Here is a 23,838-nt window from a genome sequence, read left to right as displayed (position 1 = left end):
AGAGGGAATGTCAAAATCGCTACACTTGAACTGAATTACAAAACAGAACAGAGTCACACATTTAGAAAACACACTATGGCTGCTTAACGGGAAAGGTGAGGGTGATGCATAAAACAAGGGTTTGAAATTAGCTCAGATACCGTTCCACAAGCCAAATATGTAATAGACAAGACCTACTCCCTGCTCAGTGAACTGGACTCAACAGCCCCTATTCACCGCCCAAGAATACATCTGACTAGTAAGAGTCTTAAAACCTATGTATTGATCTCTCTCTGGAAGTGAATCAAGAGGGTGTAAAGCGGCATAAACACAGCAGTGAAAAGCAGCTAAACCCCATTATAAAAATAGATTACTTAAAAAAAAACCCCATAAAACAAAGACAGTGAAAGAGAGAGAAATTCTTACAAAATCCGTTCAGGGGCTCTGATGCAACCTGGATTGACCATATCTAGACCCACAGCTGGATGAGACATAAGGCTGGACACTCTTGGGGCTGAGAGGATTGGTGGGCTTGGGTGAGCAAACGCAGACCCTTTAAAGTCATACTGCGTGGTACCCATGCCGTGGGTCCCAAATCTCCAGGTTCAAGGGCATCTTCCTACATCGAAAACATGCATGGGAAACCCAGAAGATGGTACGCCGTGTGATCGGGAAAGGTTTCTCAAACGCACCTCATCTCTCCTCTCCTTCTGCTCGGGTTCGCCATTCCAGCCGCTCGACTAACAATCTCCCTACTTGGAGAATCAGCACCTTTAACCTCCTGTTTCGTAAAGGTCGCAATTTGGCCTGAGGATGAACGGGAAGAGGGGGAACCAGTGAGAGACCAGCTCTAGGTGTTGGGACAGGCACAGGTCACTCTATTTTCCCATCAGGAAGAAGAATGAACCACAGGCTCAGCCTGCCCCCCGGAACCAGAATACGGCCTGAAGCAATCCTGCGCTTTGGCGGCCAGCTCCCAAAAAAGCGAGTTGACAAATGGAGCTCAGGGGCACTGCAACTCACAAACCTGCAGAGTTATAAATGATAACTCTCGTCCACAAATATATTGAGGGAAGGCAACGAGGAGGATTGGAAAGCAAGGCAGAATTGCAGGAAACAGGTTTCAGGAGGCAGACTCGACTCGCCTTGAAAGCACATGAAAAGCGGCAAAGCGTTGACAATGATGCCCTTGGCCAAAAAGGGCGTATGCGTTTTTCCCTGAATATATTCAGGGAAAAACGCATACGCCCTTTTTGGCCAACCAGGCAAGCCGGAAAGGCAAATCAGCGCTACAAAGAAGGCTCGCTTGCCATCGGTCAAAAGGGCCATGCTGAAAAACGTGTAAAAACCAGAAATGCAGGACAGGCCATGGAGACATGGGAGCCTTGCTACGCTGATGGGCGGGCTGTAAATTGCCAACAGCCACTCTGGAGAAGTGTACGGTGTGTCCTGAAACATGTAATAAGCACAGCTTAGAGAGCATAGGGCACTTCCACTCATGGGCGTATAAATCGGGAAACCTAAAAATCAACAAGACACAGGCACCCCAAAGTTTAGGGCTGCTCTGTTTCCAAGAACCTCCACTTCGGTACACCTTCAATATCCCAGGAAAGCGAAAAATGGATAAAGAAGTTGTGGTACTTAGGCACAATGGAATATCACTCAGCCATGAAATCAATGTCATAAGGCTAGTAGCAGCAGGATGAGTGGATTTAGGTACGATGACTCTCAGTGAAAAAAGTCACAGAGAAAAAGACACTTATCCTAAGATATCACTGAGAGAGGGAATGTCAAAATCGCTACACTTGAACTGAATTACAAAACAGAACAGAGTCACACATTTAGAAAACACACTATGGCTGCTTAACGGGAAAGGTGAGGTGGGGTGATGCATAAAACAAGGGTTTGAAATTAGCTCAGATACCGTTCCACAAGCCAAATATGTAATAGACAAGACCTACTCCCTGCTCAGTGAACTGGACTCAACAGCCCCTATTCACCGCCCAAGAATACATCTGACTAGTAAGAGTCTTAAAACCTATGTATTGATCTCTCTCTGGAAGTGAATCAAGAGGGTGTAAAGCGGCATAAACACAGCAGTGAAAAGCAGCTAAACCCCATTATAAAAATAGATTACTTAAAAAAAAACCCCATAAAACAAAGACAGTGAAAGAGAGAGAAATTCTTACAAAATCCGTTCAGGGGCTCTGATGCAACCTGGATTGACCATATCTAGACCCACAGCTGGATGAGACATAAGGCTGGACACTCTTGGGGCTGAGAGGATTGGTGGGCTTGGGTGAGCAAACGCAGACCCTTTAAAGTCATACTGCGTGGTACCCATGCCGTGGGTCCCAAATCTCCAGGTTCAAGGGCATCTTCCTACATCGAAAACATGCATGGGAAACCCAGAAGATGGTACGCCGTGTGATCGGGAAAGGTTTCTCAAACGCACCTCATCTCTCCTCTCCTTCTGCTCGGGTTCGCCATTCCAGCCGCTCGACTAACAATCTCCCTACTTGGAGAATCAGCACCTTTAACCTCCTGTTTCGTAAAGGTCGCAATTTGGCCTGAGAATGAACGGGAAGAGGGGGAACCAGTGAGAGACCAGCTCTAGGTGTTGGGACAGGCACAGGTCACTCTATTTTCCCATCAGGAAGAAGAATGAACCACAGGCTCAGCCTGCCCCCCGGAACCAGAATACGGCCTGAAGCAATCCTGCGCTTTGGCGGCCAGCTCCCAAAAAAGCGAGTTGACAAATGGAGCTCAGGGGCACTGCAACTCACAAACCTGCAGAGTTATAAATGATAACTCTCGTCCACAAATATATTGAGGGAAGGCAACGAGGAGGATTGGAAAGCAAGGCAGAATTGCAGGAAACAGGTTTCAGGAGGCAGACTCGACTCGCCTTGAAAGCACATGAAAAGCGGCAAAGCGTTGACAATGATGCCCTTGGCCAAAAAGGGCGTATGCGTTTTTCCCTGAATATATTCAGGGAAAAACGCATACGCCCTTTTTGGCCAACCAGGCAAGCCGGAAAGGCAAATCAGCGCTACAAAGAAGTCTCGCTTGCCATCGGTCAAAAGGGCCATGCTGAAAAACGTGTAAAAACCAGAAATGCAGGACAGGCCATGGAGACATGGGAGCCTTGCTACGCTGATGGGCGGGCTGTAAATTGCCAACAGCCACTCTGGAGAAGTGTACGGTGTGTCCTGAAACATGTAATAAGCACAGCTTAGAGAACATAGGGCACTTCCACTCATGGGCGTATAAATCGGGAAACCTAAAAATCAACAAGACACAGGCACCCCAAAGTTTAGGGCTGCTCTGTTTCCAAGAACCTCCACTTCGGTACACCTTCAATATCCCAGGAAAGCGAAAAATGGATAAAGAAGTTGTGGTACTTAGGCACAATGGAATATCACTCAGCCATGAAATCAATGTCATAAGGCTAGTAGCAGCAGGATGAGTGGATTTAGGTACGATGACTCTCAGTGAAATAAGTCACAGAGAAAAAGACACTTATCCTAAGATATCACTGATAGAGGGAATGTCAAAATCGCTACACTTGAACTGAATTACAAAACAGAACAGAGTCACACATTTAGAAAACACACTATGGCTGCTTAACGGGAAAGGTGAGGTGGGGTGATGCATAAAACAAGGGTTTGAAATTAGCTCAGATACCGTTCCACAAGCCAAATATGTAATAGACAAGACCTACTCCCTGCTCAGTGAACTGGACTCAACAGCCCCTATTCACCGCCCAAGAATATATCTGACTAGTAAGACTCTTAAAACCTATGTATTGATCTCTCTCTGGAAGTGAATCAAGAGGGTGTAAAGCGGCATAAACACAGCAGTGGAAAGCAGCTAAACCCCATTATAAAAATAGATTACTTAAAAAAAACCCCATAAAACAAAGACAGTGAAAGAGAGAGAAATTCTTACAAAGTCCGTTCAGGGGCTCTGATGCAACCTGGATTGACCATATCTAGACCCACAGCTGGATGAGACATGAGGCTGGACACTCTTGGGGCTGAGAGGATTGGTGAGCTTGGGTGAGCAAACGCAGACCCTTTAAAGTCATACTGCGTGGTACCCATGCCGTGGGTCCCAAATCTCCAGGTTCAAGGGCATCTTCCTACATCGAAAACATGCATGGGAAACCCAGAAGATGGTACGCCGTGTGATCGGGAAAGGTTTCTCAAACGCACCTCATCTCTCCTCTCCTTCTGCTCGGGTTCGCCATTCCAGCCGCTCGACTAACAATCTCCCTACTTGGAGAATCAGCACCTTTAACCTCCTGTTTCGTAAAGGTCGCAATTTGGCCTGAGGATGAACGGGAAGAGGGGGAACCAGTGAGAGACCAGCTCTAGGTGTTGGGACAGGCACAGGTCACTCTATTTTCCCATCAGGAAGAAGAATGAACCACAGGCTCAGCCTGCCCCCCGGAACCAGAATACGGCCTGAAGCAATCCTGCGCTTTGGCGGCCAGCTCCCAAAAAAGCGAGTTGACAAATGGAGCTCAGGGGCACTGCAACTCACAAACCTGCAGAGTTATAAATGATAACTCTCGTCCACAAATATATTGAGGGAAGGCAACGAGGAGGATTGGAAAGCAAGGCAGAATTGCAGGAAACAGGTTTCAGGAGGCAGACTCGACTCGCCTTGAAAGCACATGAAAAGCGGCAAAGCGTTGACAATGATGCCCTTGGCCAAAAAGGGCGTATGCGTTTTTCCCTGAATATATTCAGGGAAAAACGCATACGCCCTTTTTGGCCAACCAGGCAAGCCGGAAAGGCAAATCAGCGCTACAAAGAAGGCTCGCTTGCCATCGGTCAAAAGGGCCATGCTGAAAAACGTGTAAAAACCAGAAATGCAGGACAGGCCATGGAGACATGGGAGCCTTGCTACGCTGATGGGCGGGCTGTAAATTGCCAACAGCCACTCTGGAGAAGTGTACGGTGTGTCCTGAAACATGTAATAAGCACAGCTTAGAGAGCATAGGGCACTTCCACTCATGGGCGTATAAATCGGGAAACCTAAAAATCAACAAGACACAGGCACCCCAAAGTTTAGGGCTGCTCTGTTTCCAAGAACCTCCACTTCGGTACACCTTCAATATCCCAGGAAAGCGAAAAATGGATAAAGAAGTTGTGGTACTTAGGCACAATGGAATATCACTCAGCCATGAAATCAATGTCATAAGGCTAGTAGCAGCAGGATGAGTGGATTTAGGTACGATGACTCTCAGTGAAATAAGTCACAGAGAAAAAGACACTTATCCTAAGATATCACTGATAGAGGGAATGTCAAAATCGCTACACTTGAACTGAATTACAAAACAGAACAGAGTCACACATTTAGAAAACACACTATGGCTGCTTAACGGGAAAGGTGAGGTGGGGTGATGCATAAAACAAGGGTTTGAAATTAGCTCAGATACCGTTCCACAAGCCAAATATGTAATAGACAAGACCTACTCCCTGCTCAGTGAACTGGACTCAACAGCCCCTATTCACCGCCCAAGAATATATCTGATGACTAGTAAGCCTCTTAAAACCTATGTATTGATCTCTCTCTGGAAGTGAATCAAGAGGGTGTAAAGCGGCATAAACACAGCAGTGGAAAGCAGCTAAACCCCATTATAAAAATAGATTACTTAAAAAAAACCCCATAAAACAAAGACAGTGAAAGAGAGAGAAATTCTTACAAAGTCCGTTCAGGGGCTCTGATGCAACCTGGATTGACCATATCTAGACCCACAGCTGGATGAGACATGAGGCTGGACACTCTTGGGGCTGAGAGGATTGGTGAGCTTGGGTGAGCAAACGCAGACCCTTTAAAGTCATACTGCGTGGTACCCATGCCGTGGGTCCCAAATCTCCAGGTTCAAGGGCATCTTCCTACATCGAAAACATGCATGGGAAACCCAGAAGATGGTACGCCGTGTGATCGGGAAAGGTTTCTCAACGCACCTCATCTCTCCTCTCCTTCTGCTCGGGTTCGCCATTCCAGCCGCTCGACTAACAATCTCCCTACTTGGAGAATCAGCACCTTTAACCTCCTGTTTCGTAAAGGTCGCAATTTGGCCTGAGGATGAACGGGAAGAGGGGGAACCAGTGAGAGACCAGCTCTAGGTGTTGGGACAGGCACAGGTCACTCTATTTTCCCATCAGGAAGAAGAATGAACCACAGGCTCAGCCTGCCCCCCGGAACCAGAATACGGCCTGAAGCAATCCTGCGCTTTGGCGGCCAGCTCCCAAAAAAGCGAGTTGACAAATGGAGCTCAGGGGCACTGCAACTCACAAACCTGCAGAGTTATAAATGATAACTCTCGTCCACAAATATATTGAGGGAAGGCAACGAGGAGGATTGGAAAGCAAGGCAGAATTGCAGGAAACAGGTTTCAGGAGGCAGACTCGACTCGCCTTGAAAGCACATGAAAAGCGGCAAAGCGTTGACAATGATGCCCTTGGCCAAAAAGGGCGTATGCGTTTTTCCCTGAATATATTCAGGGAAAAACGCATACGCCCTTTTTGGCCAACCAGGCAAGCCGGAAAGGCAAATCAGCGCTACAAAGAAGGCTCGCTTGCCATCGGTCAAAAGGGCCATGCTGAAAAACGTGTAAAAACCAGAAATGCAGGACAGGCCATGGAGACATGGGAGCCTTGCTACGCTGATGGGCGGGCTGTAAATTGCCAACAGCCACTCTGGAGAAGTGTACGGTGTGTCCTGAAACATGTAATAAGCACAGCTTAGAGAGCATAGGGCACTTCCACTCATGGGCGTATAAATCGGGAAACCTAAAAATCAACAAGACACAGGCACCCCAAAGTTTAGGGCTGCTCTGTTTCCAAGAACCTCCACTTCGGTACACCTTCAATATCCCAGGAAAGCGAAAAATGGATAAAGAAGTTGTGGTACTTAGGCACAATGGAATATCACTCAGCCATGAAATCAATGTCATAAGGCTAGTAGCAGCAGGATGAGTGGATTTAGGTACGATGACTCTCAGTGAAAAAAGTCACAGAGAAAAAGACACTTATCCTAAGATATCACTGAGAGAGGGAATGTCAAAATCGCTACACTTGAACTGAATTACAAAACAGAACAGAGTCACACATTTAGAAAACACACTATGGCTGCTTAACGGGAAAGGTGAGGTGGGGTGATGCATAAAACAAGGGTTTGAAATTAGCTCAGATACCGTTCCACAAGCCAAATATGTAATAGACAAGACCTACTCCCTGCTCAGTGAACTGGACTCAACAGCCCCTATTCACCGCCCAAGAATACATCTGACTAGTAAGAGTCTTAAAACCTATGTATTGATCTCTCTCTGGAAGTGAATCAAGAGGGTGTAAAGCGGCATAAACACAGCAGTGAAAAGCAGCTAAACCCCATTATAAAAATAGATTACTTAAAAAAACCCCATAAAACAAAGACAGTGAAAGAGAGAGAAATTCTTACAAAATCCGTTCAGGGGCTCTGATGCAACCTGGATTGACCATATCTAGACCCACAGCTGGATGAGACATAAGGCTGGACACTCTTGGGGCTGAGAGGATTGGTGGGCTTGGGTGAGCAAACGCAGACCCTTTAAAGTCATACTGCGTGGTACCCATGCCGTGGGTCCCAAATCTCCAGGTTCAAGGGCATCTTCCTACATCGAAAACATGCATGGGAAACCCAGAAGATGGTACGCCGTGTGATCGGGAAAGGTTTCTCAAACGCACCTCATCTCTCCTCTCCTTCTGCTCGGGTTCGCCATTCCAGCCGCTGGACTAACAATCTCCCTACTTGGAGAATCAGCACCTTTAACCTCCTGTTTCGTAAAGGTCGCAATTTGGCCTGAGGATGAACGGGAAGAGGGGGAACCAGTGAGAGACCAGCTCTAGGTGTTGGGACAGGCACAGGTCACTCTATTTCCCATCAGGAAGAAGAATGAACCACAGGCTCAGCCTGCCCCCCGGAACCAGAATACGGCCTGAAGCAATCCTGCGCTTTGGCGGCCAGCTCCCAAAAAAGCGAGTTGACAAATGGAGCTCAGGGGCACTGCAACTCACAAACCTGCAGAGTTATAAATGATAACTCTCGTCCACAAATATATTGAGGGAAGGCAACGAGGAGGATTGGAAAGCAAGGCAGAATTGCAGGAAACAGGTTTCAGGAGGCAGACTCGACTCGCCTTGAAAGCACATGAAAAGCGGCAAAGCGTTGACAATGATGCCCTTGGCCAAAAAGGGCGTATGCGTTTTTCCCTGAATATATTCAGGGAAAAACGCATACGCCCTTTTTGGCCAACCAGGCAAGCCGGAAAGGCAAATCAGCGCTACAAAGAAGGCTCGCTTGCCATCGGTCAAAAGGGCCATGCAGAAAAAAGTGTAAAAACCAGAAATGCAGGACAGGCCATGGAGACATGGGAGCCTTGCTACGCTGATGGGCGGGCTGTAAATTGCCAACAGCCACTCTGGAGAAGTGTACGGTGTGTCCTGAAACATGTAATAAGCACAGCTTAGAGAACATAGGGCACTTCCACTCATGGGCGTATAAATCGGGAAACCTAAAAATCAACAAGACACAGGCACCCCAAAGTTTAGGGCTGCTCTGTTTCCAAGAACCTCCACTTCGGTACACCTTCAATATCCCAGGAAAGCGAAAAATGGATAAAGAAGTTGTGGTACTTAGGCACAATGGAATATCACTCAGCCATGAAATCAATGTCATAAGGCTAGTAGCAGCAGGATGAGTGGATTTAGGTACGATGACTCTCAGTGAAATAAGTCACAGAGAAAAAGACACTTATCCTAAGATATCACTGATAGAGGGAATGTCAAAATCGCTACACTTGAACTGAATTACAAAACAGAACAGAGTCACACATTTAGAAAACACACTATGGCTGCTTAACGGGAAAGGTGAGGTGGGGTGATGCATAAAACAAGGGTTTGAAATTAGCTCAGATACCGTTCCACAAGCCAAATATGTAATAGACAAGACCTACTCCCTGCTCAGTGAACTGGACTCAACAGCCCCTATTCACCGCCCAAGAATACATCTGACTAGTAAGAGTCTTAAAACCTATGTATTGATCTCTCTCTGGAAGTGCATCAAGAGGGTGTAAAGCGGCATAAACACAGCAGTGAAAAGCAGCTAAACCCCATTATAAAAATAGATTACTTAAAAAAAAACCCCATAAAACAAAGACAGTGAAAGAGAGAGAAATTCTTATAAAGTCCGTTCAGGGGCTCTGATGCAACCTGGATTGACCATATCTAGACCCACAGCTGGATGAGACATGAGGCTGGACACTCTTGGGGCTGAGAGGATTGGTGAGCTTGGGTGAGCAAACGCAGACCCTTTAAAGTCATACTGCGTGGTACCCATGCCGTGGGTCCCAAATCTCCAGGTTCAAGGGCATCTTCCTACATCGAAAACATGCGTGGGAAACCCAGAAGATGGTACACTGTGTGATCGGGAAAGGTTTCTCAAACGCACCTCACCTCTCCTCTCCTTGTGCTCGGGTTCGCCATTCCAGCGGCTGGACTAACAATCTCCCTACTTGGAGAATCAGCACCTTTAACCTCCTGTTTCGGACAGGTCGCAATTTGGCCTGAGGATGAACGGGAAGAGGGGAAACCAGTGAGAGACCAGCTCTAGGTGTTGGGACAGGCACAGGTCACTCTATTTTCCCATCAGGAAGAAGAATGAACCACAGGCTCAGCCTGCCTCCCGGAACCAGAATACGGCCCGAAGCAATCCTGCGCTTTGGCGGCCAGCTCCCAAAAAACCGAGTTGACAAATGGAGCTCAGGGGCACTGCAACTCACAAACCTGCAGAGTTATAAATGATAACTCTCGTCCACAAATATATTGAGGGAAGGCAACGAGGAGGATTGGAAAGCAAGGCAGAATTGCAGGAAACAGGTTTCAGGAGGCAGACTCGACTCGCCTTGAAAGCACATGAAAAGCGGCAAAGCGTTGACAATGATGCCCTTGGCCAAAAAGGGCGTATGCGTTTTTCCCTGAATATATTCAGGGAAAAACGCATACGCCCTTTTTGGCCAACCAGGCAAGCCGGAAAGGCAAATCAGCGCTACAAAGAAGGCTCGCTTGCCATCGGTCAAAAGGGCCATGCTGAAAAACGTGTAAAAACCAGAAATGCAGGACAGGCCATGGAGACATGGGAGCCTTGCTACGCTGATGGGCGGGCTGTAAATTGCCAACAGCCACTCTGGAGAAGTGTACGGTGTGTCCTGAAACATGTAATAAGCACAGCTTAGAGAGCATAGGGCACTTCCACTCATGGGCGTATAAATCGGGAAACCTAAAAATCAACAAGACACAGGCACCCCAAAGTTTAGGGCTGCTCTGTTTCCAAGAACCTCCACTTCGGTACACCTTCAATATCCCAGGAAAGCGAAAAATGGATAAAGAAGTTGTGGTACTTAGGCACAAGGGAATATCACTCAGCCATGAAATCAATGTCATAAGGCTAGTAGCAGCAGGATGAGTGGATTTAGGTACGATGACTCTCAGTGAAAAAAGTCACAGAGAAAAAGACACTTATCCTAAGATATCACTGAGAGAGGGAATGTCAAAATCGCTACACTTGAACTGAATTACAAAACAGAACAGAGTCACACATTTAGAAAACACACTATGGCTGCTTAACGGGAAAGGTGAGGTGGGGTGATGCATAAAACAAGGGTTTGAAATTAGCTCAGATACCGTTCCACAAGCCAAATATGTAATAGACAAGACCTACTCCCTGCTCAGTGAACTGGACTCAACAGCCCCTATTCACCGCCCAAGAATACATCTGACTAGTAAGAGTCTTAAAACCTATGTATTGATCTCTCTCTGGAAGTGAATCAAGAGGGTGTAAAGCGGCATAAACACAGCAGTGAAAAGCAGCTAAACCCCATTATAAAAATAGATTACTTAAAAAAAAACCCCATAAAACAAAGACAGTGAAAGAGAGAGAAATTCTTACAAAATCCGTTCAGGGGCTCTGATGCAACCTGGATTGACCATATCTAGACCCACAGCTGGATGAGACGTAAGGCTGGACACTCTTGGGGCTGAGAGGATTGGTGGGCTTGGGTGAGCAAACGCAGACCCTTTAAAGTCATACTGCGTGGTACCCATGCCGTGGGTCCCAAATCTCCAGGTTCAAGGGCATCTTCCTACATCGAAAACATGCGTGGGAAACCCAGAAGATGGTACGCCGTGTGATCGGGAAAGGTTTCTCAAACGCACCTCATCTCTCCTCTCCTTCTGCTCGGGTTCGCCATTCCAGCCGCTGGACTAACAATCTCCCTACTTGGAGAATCAGCACCTTTAACCTCCTGTTTCGTAAAGGTCGCAATTTGGCCTGAGGATGAACGGGAAGAGGGGGAACCAGTGAGAGACCAGCTCTAGGTGTTGGGACAGGCACAGGTCACTCTATTTTCCCATCAGGAAGAAGAATGAACCACAGGCTCAGCCTGCCCCCCGGAACCAGAATACGGCCTGAAGCAATCCTGCGCTTTGGCGGCCAGCTCCCAAAAAAGCGAGTTGACAAATGGAGCTCAGGGGCACTGCAACTCACAAACCTGCAGAGTTATAAATGATAACTCTCGTCCACAAATATATTGAGGGAAGGCAACGAGGAGGATTGGAAAGCAAGGCAGAATTGCAGGAAACAGGTTTCAGGAGGCAGACTCGACTCGCCTTGAAAGCACATGAAAAGCGGCAAAGCGTTGACAATGATGCCCTTGGCCAAAAAGGGCGTATGCGTTTTTCCCTGAATATATTCAGGGAAAAACGCATACGCCCTTTTTGGCCAACCAGGCAAGCCGGAAAGGCAAATCAGCGCTACAAAGAAGTCTCGCTTGCCATCGGTCAAAAGGGCCATGCTGAAAAACGTGTAAAAACCAGAAATGCAGGACAGGCCATGGAGACATGGGAGCCTTGCTACGCTGATGGGCGGGCTGTAAATTGCCAACAGCCACTCTGGAGAAGTGTACGGTGTGTCCTGAAACATGTAATAAGCACAGCTTAGAGAGCATAGGGCACTTCCACTCATGGGCGTATAAATCGGGAAACCTAAAAATCAACAAGACACAGGCACCCCAAAGTTTAGGGCTGCTCTGTTTCCAAGAACCTCCACTTCGGTACACCTTCAATATCCCAGGAAAGCGAAAAATGGATAAAGAAGTTGTGGTACTTAGGCACAATGGAATATCACTCAGCCATGAAATCAATGTCATAAGGCTAGTAGCAGCAGGATGAGTGGATTTAGGTACGATGACTCTCAGTGAAATAAGTCACAGAGAAAAAGACACTTATCCTAAGATATCACTGATAGAGGGAATGTCAAAATCGCTACACTTGAACTGAATTACAAAACAGAACAGAGTCACACATTTAGAAAACACACTATGGCTGCTTAACGGGAAAGGTGAGGTGGGGTGATGCATAAAACAAGGGTTTGAAATTAGCTCAGATACCGTTCCACAAGCCAAATATGTAATAGACAAGACCTACTCCCTGCTCAGTGAACTGGACTCAACAGCCCCTATTCACCGCCCAAGAATATATCTGACTAGTAAGACTCTTAAAACCTATGTATTGATCTCTCTCTGGAAGTGAATCAAGAGGGTGTAAAGCGGCATAAACACAGCAGTGGAAAGCAGCTAAACCCCATTATAAAAATAGATTACTTAAAAAAAACCCCATAAAACAAAGACAGTGAAAGAGAGAGAAATTCTTACAAAGTCCGTTCAGGGGCTCTGATGCAACCTGGATTGACCATATCTAGACCCACAGCTGGATGAGACATGAGGCTGGACACTCTTGGGGCTGAGAGGATTGGTGAGCTTGGGTGAGCAAACGCAGACCCTTTAAAGTCATACTGCGTGGTACCCATGCCGTGGGTCCCAAATCTCCAGGTTCAAGGGCATCTTCCTACATCGAAAACATGCATGGGAAACCCAGAAGATGGTACGCCGTGTGATCGGGAAAGGTTTCTCAAACGCACCTCATCTCTCCTCTCCTTCTGCTCGGGTTCGCCATTCCAGCCGCTCGACTAACAATCTCCCTACTTGGAGAATCAGCACCTTTAACCTCCTGTTTCGTAAAGGTCGCAATTTGGCCTGAGGATGAACGGGAAGAGGGGGAACCAGTGAGAGACCAGCTCTAGGTGTTGGGACAGGCACAGGTCACTCTATTTTCCCATCAGGAAGAAGAATGAACCACAGGCTCAGCCTGCCCCCCGGAACCAGAATACGGCCTGAAGCAATCCTGCGCTTTGGCGGCCAGCTCCCAAAAAAGCGAGTTGACAAATGGAGCTCAGGGGCACTGCAACTCACAAACCTGCAGAGTTATAAATGATAACTCTCGTCCACAAATATATTGAGGGAAGGCAACGAGGAGGATTGGAAAGCAAGGCAGAATTGCAGGAAACAGGTTTCAGGAGGCAGACTCGACTCGCCTTGAAAGCACATGAAAAGCGGCAAAGCGTTGACAATGATGCCCTTGGCCAAAAAGGGCGTATGCGTTTTTCCCTGAATATATTCAGGGAAAAACGCATACGCCCTTTTTGGCCAACCAGGCAAGCCGGAAAGGCAAATCAGCGCTACAAAGAAGGCTCGCTTGCCATCGGTCAAAAGGGCCATGCTGAAAAACGTGTAAAAACCAGAAATGCAGGACAGGCCATGGAGACATGGGAGCCTTGCTACGCTGATGGGCGGGCTGTAAATTGCCAACAGCCACTCTGGAGAAGTGTACGGTGTGTCCTGAAACATGTAATAAGCACAGCTTAGAGAGCATAGGGCACTTCCACTCATGGGCGTATAAATCGGGAAACCTAAAAATCAACAAGACACAGGCACCCCAAAGTTTAGGGCTGCTCTGTTTCCAAGAACCTCCACTTCGGTACACCTTCAATATCCCAGGAAAGCGAAAAATGGATAAAGAAGTTGTGGTACTTAGGCACAATGGAATATCACTCAGCCATGAAATCAATGTCATAAGGCTAGTAGCAGCAGGATGAGTGGATTTAGGTACGATGACTCTCAGTGAAATAAGTCACAGAGAAAAAGACACTTATCCTAAGATATCACTGATAGAGGGAATGTCAAAATCGCTACACTTGAACTGAATTACAAAACAGAACAGAGTCACACATTTAGAAAACACACTATGGCTGCTTAACGGGAAAGGTGAGGTGGGGTGATGCATAAAACAAGGGTTTGAAATTAGCTCAGATACCGTTCCACAAGCCAAATATGTAATAGACAAGACCTACTCCCTGCTCAGTGAACTGGACTCAACAGCCCCTATTCACCGCCCAAGAATATATCTGACTAGTAAGCCTCTTAAAACCTATGTATTGATCTCTCTCTGGAAGTGAATCAAGAGGGTGTAAAGCGGCATAAACACAGCAGTGGAAAGCAGCTAAACCCCATTATAAAAATAGATTACTTAAAAAAAACCCCATAAAACAAAGACAGTGAAAGAGAGAGAAATTCTTACAAAGTCCGTTCAGGGGCTCTGATGCAACCTGGATTGACCATATCTAGACCCACAGCTGGATGAGACATGAGGCTGGACACTCTTGGGGCTGAGAGGATTGGTGAGCTTGGGTGAGCAAACGCAGACCCTTTAAAGTCATACTGCGTGGTACCCATGCCGTGGGTCCCAAATCTCCAGGTTCAAGGGCATCTTCCTACATCGAAAACATGCATGGGAAACCCAGAAGATGGTACGCCGTGTGATCGGGAAAGGTTTCTCAAACGCACCTCATCTCTCCTCTCCTTCTGCTCGGGTTCGCCATTCCAGCCGCTCGACTAACAATCTCCCTACTTGGAGAATCAGCACCTTTAACCTCCTGTTTCGTAAAGGTCGCAATTTGGCCTGAGGATGAACGGGAAGAGGGGGAACCAGTGAGAGACCAGCTCTAGGTGTTGGGACAGGCACAGGTCACTCTATTTTCCCATCAGGAAGAAGAATGAACCACAGGCTCAGCCTGCCCCCCGGAACCAGAATACGGCCTGAAGCAATCCTGCGCTTTGGCGGCCAGCTCCCAAAAAAGCGAGTTGACAAATGGAGCTCAGGGGCACTGCAACTCACAAACCTGCAGAGTTATAAATGATAACTCTCGTCCACAAATATATTGAGGGAAGGCAACGAGGAGGATTGGAAAGCAAGGCAGAATTGCAGGAAACAGGTTTCAGGAGGCAGACTCGACTCGCCTTGAAAGCACATGAAAAGCGGCAAAGCGTTGACAATGATGCCCTTGGCCAAAAAGGGCGTATGCGTTTTTCCCTGAATATATTCAGGGAAAAACGCATACGCCCTTTTTGGCCAACCAGGCAAGCCGGAAAGGCAAATCAGCGCTACAAAGAAGGCTCGCTTGCCATCGGTCAAAAGGGCCATGCTGAAAAACGTGTAAAAACCAGAAATGCAGGACAGGCCATGGAGACATGGGAGCCTTGCTACGCTGATGGGCGGGCTGTAAATTGCCAACAGCCACTCTGGAGAAGTGTACGGTGTGTCCTGAAACATGTAATAAGCACAGCTTAGAGAGCATAGGGCACTTCCACTCATGGGCGTATAAATCGGGAAACCTAAAAATCAACAAGACACAGGCACCCCAAAGTTTAGGGCTGCTCTGTTTCCAAGAACCTCCACTTCGGTACACCTTCAATATCCCAGGAAAGCGAAAAATGGATAAAGAAGTTGTGGTACTTAGGCACAATGGAATATCACTCAGCCATGAAATCAATGTCATAAGGCTAGTAGCAGCAGGATGAGTGGATTTAGGTACGATGACTCTCAGTGAAAAAAGTCACAGAGAAAAAGACACTTATCCTAAGATATCACTGAGAGAGGGAATGTCAAAATCGCTACACTTGAACTGAATTACAAAACAGAACAGAGTCACACATTTAGAAAACACACTATGGCTGCTTAACGGGAAAGGTGAGGTGGGGTGATGCATAAAACAAGGGTTTGAAATTAGCTCAGATACCGTTCCACAAGCCAAATATGTAATAGACAAGACCTACTCCCTGCTCAGTGAACTGGACTCAACAGCCCCTATTCACCGCCCAAGAATACATCTGACTAGTAAGAGTCTTAAAACCTATGTATTGATCTCTCTCTGGAAGTGAATCAAGAGGGTGTAAAGCGGCATAAACACAGCAGTGAAAAGCAGCTAAACCCCATTATAAAAATAGATTACTTAAAAAAAACCCCATAAAACAAAGACAGTGAAAGAGAGAGAAATTCTTACAAAATCCGTTCAGGGGCTCTGATGCAACCTGGATTGACCATATCTAGACCCACAGCTGGATGAGACATAAGGCTGGACACTCTTGGGGCTGAGAGGATTGGTGGGCTTGGGTGAGCAAACGCAGACCCTTTAAAGTCATACTGCGTGGTACCCATGCCGTGGGTCCCAAATCTCCAGGTTCAAGGGCATCTTCCTACATCGAAAACATGCATGGGAAACCCAGAAGATGGTACGCCGTGTGATCGGGAAAGGTTTCTCAAACGCACCTCATCTCTCCTCTCCTTCTGCTCGGGTTCGCCATTCCAGCCGCTGGACTAACAATCTCCCTACTTGGAGAATCAGCACCTTTAACCTCCTGTTTCGTAAAGGTCGCAATTTGGCCTGAGGATGAACGGGAAGAGGGGGAACCAGTGAGAGACCAGCTCTAGGTGTTGGGACAGGCACAGGTCACTCTATTTTCCCATCAGGAAGAAGAATGAACCACAGGCTCAGCCTGCCCCCCGGAACCAGAATACGGCCTGAAGCAATCCTGCGCTTTGGCGGCCAGCTCCCAAAAAAGCGAGTTGACAAATGGAGCTCAGGGGCACTGCAACTCACAAACCTGCAGAGTTATAAATGATAACTCTCGTCCACAAATATATTGAGGGAAGGCAACGAGGAGGATTGGAAAGCAAGGCAGAATTGCAGGAAACAGGTTTCAGGAGGCAGACTCGACTCGCCTTGAAAGCACATGAAAAGCGGCAAAGCGTTGACAATGATGCCCTTGGCCAAAAAGGGCGTATGCGTTTTTCCCTGAATATATTCAGGGAAAAACGCATACGCCCTTTTTGGCCAACCAGGCAAGCCGGAAAGGCAAATCAGCGCTACAAAGAAGGCTCGCTTGCCATCGGTCAAAAGGGCCATGCAGAAAAAAGTGTAAAAACCAGAAATGCAGGACAGGCCATGGAGACATGGGAGCCTTGCTACGCTGATGGGCGGGCTGTAAATTGCCAACAGCCACTCTGGAGAAGTGTACGGTGTGTCCTGAAACATGTAATAAGCACAGCTTAGAGAACATAGGGCACTTCCACTCATGGGCGTATAAATCGGGAAACCTAAAAATCAACAAGACACAGGCACCCCAAAGTTTAGGGCTGCTCTGTTTCCAAGAACCTCCACTTCGGTACACCTTCAATATCCCAGGAAAGCGAAAAATGGATAAAGAAGTTGTGGTACTTAGGCACAATGGAATATCACTCAGCCATGAAATCAATGTCATAAGGCTAGTAGCAGCAGGATGAGTGGATTTAGGTACGATGACTCTCAGTGAAATAAGTCACAGAGAAAAAGACACTTATCCTAAGATATCACTGAGAGAGGGAATGTCAAAATCGCTACACTTGAACTGAATTACAAAACAGAACAGAGTCACACATTTAGAAAACACACTATGGCTGCTTAACGGGAAAGGTGAGGTGGGGTGATGCATAAAACAAGGGTTTGAAATTAGCTCAGATACCGTTCCACAAGCCAAATATGTAATAGACAAGACCTACTCCCTGCTCAGTGAACTGGACTCAACAGCCCCTATTCACCGCCCAAGAATACATCTGACTAGTAAGAGTCTTAAAACCTATGTATTGATCTCTCTCTGGAAGTGCATCAAGAGGGTGTAAAGCGGCATAAACACAGCAGTGAAAAGCAGCTAAACCCCATTATAAAAATAGATTACTTAAAAAAAAACCCCATAAAACAAAGACAGTGAAAGAGAGAGAAATTCTTATAAAGTCCGTTCAGGGGCTCTGATGCAACCTGGATTGACCATATCTAGACCCACAGCTGGATGAGACATGAGGCTGGACACTCTTGGGGCTGAGAGGATTGGTGAGCTTGGGTGAGCAAACGCAGACCCTTTAAAGTCATACTGCGTGGTACCCATGCCGTGGGTCCCAAATCTCCAGGTTCAAGGGCATCTTCCTACATCGAAAACATGCGTGGGAAACCCAGAAGATGGTACACTGTGTGATCGGGAAAGGTTTCTCAAACGCACCTCACCTCTCCTCTCCTTGTGCTCGGGTTCGCCATTCCAGCGGCTGGACTAACAATCTCCCTACTTGGAGAATCAGCACCTTTAACCTCCTGTTTCGGACAGGTCGCAATTTGGCCTGAGGATGAACGGGAAGAGGGGAAACCAGTGAGAGACCAGCTCTAGGTGTTGGGACAGGCACAGGTCACTCTATTTTCCCATCAGGAAGAAGAATGAACCACAGGCTCAGCCTGCCTCCCGGAACCAGAATACGGCCCGAAGCAATCCTGCGCTTTGGCGGCCAGCTCCCAAAAAACCGAGTTGACAAATGGAGCTCAGGGGCACTGCAACTCACAAACCTGCAGAGTTATAAATGATAACTCTCGTCCACAAATATATTGAGGGAAGGCAACGAGGAGGATTGGAAAGCAAGGCAGAATTGCAGGAAACAGGTTTCAGGAGGCAGACTCGACTCGCCTTGAAAGCACATGAAAAGCGGCAAAGCGTTGACAATGATGCCCTTGGCCAAAAAGGGCGTATGCGTTTTTCCCTGAATATATTCAGGGAAAAACGCATACGCCCTTTTTGGCCAACCAGGCAAGCCGGAAAGGCAAATCAGCGCTACAAAGAAGGCTCGCTTGCCATCGGTCAAAAGGGCCATGCTGAAAAACGTGTAAAAACCAGAAATGCAGGACAGGCCATGGAGACATGGGAGCCTTGCTACGCTGATGGGCGGGCTGTAAATTGCCAACAGCCACTCTGGAGAAGTGTACGGTGTGTCCTGAAACATGTAATAAGCACAGCTTAGAGAGCATAGGGCACTTCCACTCATGGGCGTATAAATCGGGAAACCTAAAAATCAACAAGACACAGGCACCCCAAAGTTTAGGGCTGCTCTGTTTCCAAGAACCTCCACTTCGGTACACCTTCAATATCCCAGGAAAGCGAAAAATGGATAAAGAAGTTGTGGTACTTAGGCACAAGGGAATATCACTCAGCCATGAAATCAATGTCATAAGGCTAGTAGCAGCAGGATGAGTGGATTTAGGTACGATGACTCTCAGTGAAAAAAGTCACAGAGAAAAAGACACTTATCCTAAGATATCACTGAGAGAGGGAATGTCAAAATCGCTACACTTGAACTGAATTACAAAACAGAACAGAGTCACACATTTAGAAAACACACTATGGCTGCTTAACGGGAAAGGTGAGGTGGGGTGATGCATAAAACAAGGGTTTGAAATTAGCTCAGATACCGTTCCACAAGCCAAATATGTAATAGACAAGACCTACTCCCTGCTCAGTGAACTGGACTCAACAGCCCCTATTCACCGCCCAAGAATACATCTGACTAGTAAGAGTCTTAAAACCTATGTATTGATCTCTCTCTGGAAGTGAATCAAGAGGGTGTAAAGCGGCATAAACACAGCAGTGAAAAGCAGCTAAACCCCATTATAAAAATAGATTACTTAAAAAAAAACCCCATAAAACAAAGACAGTGAAAGAGAGAGAAATTCTTACAAAATCCGTTCAGGGGCTCTGATGCAACCTGGATTGACCATATCTAGACCCACAGCTGGATGAGACGTAAGGCTGGACACTCTTGGGGCTGAGAGGATTGGTGGGCTTGGGTGAGCAAACGCAGACCCTTTAAAGTCATACTGCGTGGTACCCATGCCGTGGGTCCCAAATCTCCAGGTTCAAGGGCATCTTCCTACATCGAAAACATGCGTGGGAAACCCAGAAGATGGTACGCCGTGTGATCGGGAAAGGTTTCTCAAACGCACCTCATCTCTCCTCTCCTTCTGCTCGGGTTCGCCATTCCAGCCGCTGGACTAACAATCTCCCTACTTGGAGAATCAGCACCTTTAACCTCCTGTTTCGTAAAGGTCGCAATTTGGCCTGAGGATGAACGGGAAGAGGGGGAACCAGTGAGAGACCAGCTCTAGGTGTTGGGACAGGCACAGGTCACTCTATTTTCCCATCAGGAAGAAGAATGAACCACAGGCTCAGCCTGCCCCCCGGAACCAGAATACGGCCTGAAGCAATCCTGCGCTTTGGCGGCCAGCTCCCAAAAAAGCCAGTTGACAAATGGAGCTCAGGGGCACTGCAACTCACAAACCTGCAGAGTTATAAATGATAACTCTCGTCCACAAATATATTGAGGGAAGGCAACGAGGAGGATTGGAAAGCAAGGCAGAATTGCAGGAAACAGGTTTCAGGAGGCAGACTCGACTCGCCTTGAAAGCACATGAAAAGCGGCAAAGCGTTGACAATGATGCCCTTGGCCAAAAAGGGCGTATGCGTTTTTCCCTGAATATATTCAGGGAAAAACGCATACGCCCTTTTTGGCCAACCAGGCAAGCCGGAAAGGCAAATCAGCGCTACAAAGAAGGCTCGCTTGCCATCGGTCAAAAGGGCCATGCTGAAAAACGTGTAAAAACCAGAAATGCAGGACAGGCCATGGAGACATGGGAGCCTTGCTATGCTGATGGGCGGGCTGTAAATTGCCAACAGCCACTCTGGAGAAGTGTACGGTGTGTCCTGAAACATGTAATAAGCACAGCTTAGAGAGCATAGGGCACTTCCACTCATGGGCGTATAAATCGGGAAACCTAAAAATCAACAAGACACAGGCACCCCAAAGTTTAGGGCTGCTCTGTTTCCAAGAACCTCCACTTCGGTACACCTTCAATATCCCAGGAAAGCGAAAAATGGATAAAGAAGTTGTGGTACTTAGGCACAATGCAATATCACTCAGCCATGAAATCAATGTCATAAGGCTAGTAGCAGCAGGATGAGTGGATTTAGGTACGATGACTCTCAGTGAAAAAAGTCACAGAGAAAAAGACACTTATCCTAAGATATCACTGAGAGAGGGAATGTCAAAATCGCTACACTTGAACTGAATTACAAAACAGAACAGAGTCACACATTTAGAAAACACACTATGGCTGCTTAACGGGAAAGGTGAGGTGGGGTGATGCATAAAACAAGGGTTTGAAATTAGCTCAGATACCGTTCCACAAGCCAAATATGTAATAGACAAGACCTACTCCCTGCTCAGTGAACTGGACTCAACAGCCCCTATTCACCGCCCAAGAATACATCTGACTAGTAAGAGTCTTAAAACCTATGTATTGATCTCTCTCTGGAAGTGAATCAAGAGGGTGTAAAGCGGCATAAACACAGCAGTGAAAAGCAGCTAAACCCCATTATAAAAATAGATTACTTAAAAAAAAACCCCATAAAACAAAGACAGTGAAAGAGAGAGAAATTCTTACAAAATCCGTTCAGGGGCTCTGATGCAACCTGGATTGACCATATCTAGACCCACAGCTGGATGAGACATAAGGCTGGACACTCTTGGGGCTGAGAGGATTGGTGGGCTTGGGTGAGCAAACGCAGACCCTTTAAAGTCATACTCCGTGGTACCCATGCCGTGGGTCCCAAATCTCCAGGTTCAAGGGCATCTTCCTACATCGAAAACATGCATGGGAAACCCAGAAGATGGTACGCCGTGTGATCGGGAAAGGGTTCTCAAACGCACCTCATCTCTCCTCTCCTTCTGCTCGGGTTCGCCATTCCAGCCGCTCGACTAACAATCTCCCTACTTGGAGAATCAGCACCTTTAACCTCCTGTTTCGTAAAGGTCGAAATTTGGCCTGAGGATGAACGGGAAGAGGGGGAACCAGTGAGAGACCAGCTCTAGGTGTTGGGACAGGCACAGGTCACTCTATTTTCCCATCAGGAAGAAGAATGAACCACAGGCTCAGCCTGCCCCCCGGAACCAGAATACGGGCGGAAGCAATCCTGCGCTTTGGCGGCCAGCTCCCAAAAAAGCGAGTTGACAAATGGAGCTCAGGGGCACTGCAACTCACAAACCTGCAGAGTTATAAATGATAACTCTCGTCCACAAATATATTGAGGGAAGGCAACGAGGAGGATTGGAAAGCAAGGCAGAATTGCAGGAAACAGGTTTCAGGAGGCAGACTCGACTCGCCTTGAAAGCACATGAAAAGCGGCAAAGCGTTGACAATGATGCCCTTGGCCAAAAAGGGCGTATGCGTTTTTCCCTGAATATATTCAGGGAAAAACGCATACGCCCTTTTTGGCCAACCAGGCAAGCCGGAAAGGCAAATCAGCGCTACAAAGAAGTCTCGCTTGCCATCGGTCAAAAGGGCCATGCTGAAAAAAGTGTAAAAACCAGAAATGCAGGACAGGCCATGGAGACATGGGAGCCTTGCTACGCTGATGGGCGGGCTGTAAATTGCCAACAGCCACTCTGGAGAAGTGTACGGTGTGTCCTGAAACATGTAATAAGCACAGCTTAGAGAGCATAGGGCACTTCCACTCATGGGCGTATAAATCGGGAAACCTAAAAATCAACAAGACACAGGCACCCCAAAGTTTAGGGCTGCTCTGTTTCCAAGAACCTCCACTTCGGTACACCTTCAATATCCCAGGAAAGCGAAAAATGGATAAAGAAGTTGTGGTACTTAGGCACAATGGAATATCACTCAGCCATGAAATCAATGTCATAAGGCTAGTAGCAGCAGGATGAGTGGATTTAGGTACGATGACTCTCAGTGAAATAAGTCACAGAGAAAAAGACACTTATCCTAAGATATCACTGATAGAGGGAATGTCAAAATCGCTACACTTGAACTGAATTACAAAACAGAACAGAGTCACACATTTAGAAAACACACTATGGCTGCTTAACGGGAAAGGTGAGGTGGGGTGATGCATAAAACAAGGGTTTGAAATTAGCTCAGATACCGTTCCACAAGCCAAATATGTAATAGACAAGACCTACTCCCTGCTCAGTGAACTGGACTCAACAGCCCCTATTCACCGCCCAAGAATATATCTGACTAGTAAGAGTCTTAAAACCTATGTATTGATCTCTCTCTGGAAGTGCATCAAGAGGGTGTAAAGCGGCATAAACACAGCAGTGAAAAGCAGCTAAACCCCATTATAAAAATAGATTACTTAAAAAAAAACCCCATAAAACAAAGACAGTGAAAGAGAGAGAAATTCTTATAAAGTCCGTTCAGGGGCTCTGATGCAACCTGGATTGACCATATCTAGACCCACAGCTGGATGAGACATGAGGCTGGACACTCTTGGGGCTGAGAGGATTGGTGAGCTTGGGTGAGCAAACGCAGACCCTTTAAAGTCATACTGCGTGGTACCCATGCCGTGGGTCCCAAATCTCCAGGTTCAAGGGCATCTTCCTACATCGAAAACATGCGTGGGAAACCCAGAAGATGGTACACTGTGTGATCGGGAAAGGTTTCTCAAACGCACCTCATCTCTCCTCTCCTTGTGCTCGGGTTCGCCATTCCAGCCGCTCGACTAACAATCTCCCTACTTGGAGAATCAGCACCTTTAACCTCCTGTTTCGGACAGGTCGCAATTTGGCCTGAGGATGAACGGGAAGAGGGGGAACCAATGAGAGACCAGCTCTAGGTGTTGGGACAGGCACAGGTCACTCTATTTTCCCATCAGGAAGAAGAATGAACCACAGGCTCAGCCTGCCCCCCGGAACCAGAATACGGCCT

The sequence above is a fragment of the Eubalaena glacialis genome, chromosome 7 (genome assembly GCF_028564815.1).
Source record: "Eubalaena glacialis isolate mEubGla1 chromosome 7, mEubGla1.1.hap2.+ XY, whole genome shotgun sequence".
In the NCBI taxonomy this organism is placed as follows: domain Eukaryota; kingdom Metazoa; phylum Chordata; class Mammalia; order Artiodactyla; family Balaenidae; genus Eubalaena; species Eubalaena glacialis.
The sequence above is the reverse complement of the archived record's forward strand: the minus strand, read 5'-3'. Positions refer to the sequence as shown.